The following is a 3,844-nucleotide window of genomic DNA, read 5'->3' on the forward strand; positions in this document are numbered from 1 at the left end:
TAGGGCTTTTTGTAGATATAGACCAGGGGATTCTAAAACTTATCCATACTAGCAAAGGAACAAGAATAGCTAAAGTAATTTTGAAAAATAAGAATAAAGTTGGAGGAATCATACCACTTGAGTTAATACTCACTAGGAGGATGCTGATCCCAACAGACTGGTGTTGGTGGAAGAGCATGGACGCAGGTGAGTGAACATTAACAGATCACACGTACAAGGCAGAGGAACTTTACAGGCTATGAATGTATGCGGAGGCAAACAATGGACGTCTCCATAAACGTCACTGCACCTGGCCATCCAGATGCAGAAAAACTAACCTAAACTTCATGCTTTTTACAAAAATCTACTCAAAATGGATCAAAGATCGAAATGTAGAATGTCACAATCTACTTCTAGAAGAGACTGTGGACAACTTTCATTACCTGGTGGAAGACGAAGAATGCTCAGATAGGTCACTAAAAGCACAACCAGTGTCACAAAAGTTGGTAAGTAGCACTTTACTCAAACTCACAAATTTTGTTCCAAAAAGTTAAGCAGATAAAAAAATAAGCTACACACCAGAAGAAAACGTTTCCAAGCCACGTACCTTTCCAAGCGCATACCTGGACTACACAAACAACTGGCAACTCAATGGTAAGGAAACAACCAGCCCAGACAAAAAATGGGCAAAGGTAACAAGCAGATGTGTCGCCAGAGATGACAATTGTTAGAGGGAAACACAAAAGAAAGTCGAAACAGGATAGCACAGCATGCCTCTGAACCAAGCATTAGGCCAGGGTGTGCAGCGTGGGAGCCCTACCTGTGCCCATGCACATGAAGAGGCTGAGCCACCAGCTCTGTCAGCACGGGCTGTGTAACAAAACACCACAGGACTGAGTGGCTTATCAGCGACACATTTATTACTCACAGTTGTGAAGGCCCAAGGCCGAGACCACGGTGTTAGCGCAGGGGCCCCCTGGGTGGCAGACTTCTTGGTGCATCCTGACACAGCAGGAGGGGTGCAAGGCAACTCCCTGGGGTCCCTCTCCTGAGGCTCTCTGCCCCATGACCTATTTACTATTCCCCTCCCAAAGGCTCTTCGTCCTAACACCTTCACCTCAGGTTAGGCCTGAGCCTGTGATTCAGGGGTGGGGGGGCACATTCATACCATAGCAGCTAGACTCTGGAAAATGGTTGGTTTCTTGGGACTTTAAACTATACCCACCGTGTGACACAGCAGCACCACTCTCTGTCGTCTGCTTGCTTATTCTCATGCCAGGTGGGTCTGCTCCGACCTTGGATTGAGCTTTTCATTTCAACTTCTCTACCTGTTGCGTTTCACTGGCTTTGTTTTCAAAGTCTATGTGGTTTTGATTCTTATACTCTGCTCTGATTTTACAGATTTTGTTTCCTTGATGATGAATACGGCTACAGACGTGTGAAGCCAAAGGCCCTCAGGACAGCACGGCAGCTGGCATCTCTCCTCCAGACAGGCACAGGGGCAGGCACAAAGCACCTGCAAGCAGGAACAGCATGCGTGGTGCCATGGCCACTATGGGTGGTTTTCAGTATTTCTTTTTAATTAATTCACATTTGAGAGAGACAGAGCGACAGAGATAACAAGAGAGCACGAGTGGGCTCGATCCCAGGACCCCAGGATCATGATGACCTGAGCCAAAGGCAGATGCCTGACTGAACCGCCCAGACACCCCTCAATAACTATTTTTTGTTGAAAACTAATACAGACAGGAAATTCTAGAGAACGTGCAGAAGGCATAAGTGGAAATGACACTGTGTGGAATGTTGGATGGCACAGCTGTCACTGGAAAATCACCTGGCAGCTCCTCAAACATGACAACACATGTCCCGTCACCTCCCCTGCTGGGCCGGTCCTGAAAGCCAAGGGACCCAGCCACCCACAAGCCGCACAGCACATTCACAGCAGTACAACTCTTGAGAGCCATGTGGGGACAACCTGAAAGTCCGTCAACGGAAAAATCAACAAAACATGGTCTGTCCATAACTGGAGTCTTATTCAGTCTTAGGAAGAAGAGGAGGCCCGATTCCCACTGCAGAGTCTTAGAACTTCATACTCGAGCCAGGTGCCAAGGCCATGCTCACCACTGCACACAGGTGCACATCCAGAACAGGAGTCTGCAGAGACAGACACGTGGGTTGTGCTTGCCAGGGGCAGGGCTCCCTGCCTTCTGGAAGGTGGTGAGGGACTGGAACAGAGCACCTCCCAGGGTCTCCCTCTAGGCACGTGCTCTCTCCATGGGGACCCTGCAGCAGCAGCCCAGAGCGAGGGCAGGGCGCTGGGGCCCTCGGCTTGGTGTGCACTTCTAGCACTTCTCCTGGAGCTGACTGTTCAGTCCTGAGCTCTAGCATGTTCTATAGACCCAGACCCCCCGGCTCCCCCACAGAGAGCAAGGGACAACCGGCAGGCAGCTGTGCACCCAGCCCGTGAGTCGGTGCCCTCCAGTGCCCAGTCTCGCTGCGGGCCCTCCTTTGCCTGCCCGCCACCCCTCAAGCCACCTTCCCCTTTCTAAAACGGGTCACATCTTTCTGCTATTGCCTTCTCCCTCACTCTGTCCCTGTGGGCAAAAGCCTTTCTAACCCTCATTTTACCCTTCTGTTTTAAGGAAAAAGAAGTAAACTCACAGACATACTTGCTTTACCCCTAATGGAAAACAAAACATATTCACACACATCTCACACAATCTCCCCAGTAAAAACCCAATGTGTTAAAAACAGAAACTTTAAAACCATCAGAAAAAATAGAAAAGTATTTTCTTGGGGAGACTCAGGACTTGTGGAACAAGTGGTCAAGAGCACAAATCACAGGAAACGATCACCCAAGTAATCACATTCACGTTTAGGATCTTGTCCACTGACAGAGTTCAAGACTTTCTTAAGGCTCAGTCCCCAGGGACAACAGGCACCTCACCAACCAGGAGGCAAGTGCATAAGGTGGGCAGGCGATTGTCCGGGCTCCGCAGCCCCCAGGCCTTTGGCCCACACAGCCTGCACACATTGGGAGCCCAGCAAACGGGCAGGTGGGACGGAAGTGTGCAGGGTGCTGCGCTCCCAGGTCAGGAGACCAATGCAGGCAGCATGTGCCCTGTGGCTTGGAGGTGACACGCGGGTGAAGATGCTGTGGTCGCGGCTGTGGACACCAATCATGAGGACAGCGCTCTGGAGAGTGGAAAGGGAAGGCCCACAAGATGGCAGCTTTTCTGCCCTGTGTCTCAGCACAACTGCACGGGTCTTGGGATGGCTCGGTTCTTTTTCCTCCAAGCTTTCCTGTCACATTAACTCTTGACAGAGAGGGATGAGTTGTGATGTCAGGTTCTCTGCAAAGATGCCCAGGCAGCCCCCTGCCTGGCCCTCTGGAACCAGTGGTCCTGAGAACCAACCAGAGGTACAGACAGCCACTGGCCACTAGCCTGCCCTAGTCCTGCACTGGGCGGAGGTTCAGCCTGAGGTCAGGGCGCCAAAACCACTGACTGCCGACTGGTACCTGAGAAGTCCCGGTTTGGGGAGGCGACGCTGCCTGTCGATCCCCAAATGCCAAAGATCTACTGGCCACTCTTCCAGCACTAGAGGTCCCTGTGTGGAGGAGCAGGGACACGTATAGACTGAGGGAGGAGGAGCCGGCTAGTAAAGAACATTCCAGATGGCCTCAGCAAGGCCAGCAGCAGCGAGCTTCAAGTGTCAGGGAACCCACGGTACTGCTCAGGGATCCAGTGACACCAGTAGGGACAGGACACATAAGGGGAGGAGACCACAGGAGGGCAGAGAGCCAGGAGGCCCTGTGAGGGTTACCACCAGCAAGGCCACAGGCAAACGGACACCACTCACCATG

The sequence above is a fragment of the Canis lupus genome, chromosome 9 (genome assembly GCF_003254725.2).
Source record: "Canis lupus dingo isolate Sandy chromosome 9, ASM325472v2, whole genome shotgun sequence".
NCBI lineage: Eukaryota > Metazoa > Chordata > Mammalia > Carnivora > Canidae > Canis > Canis lupus.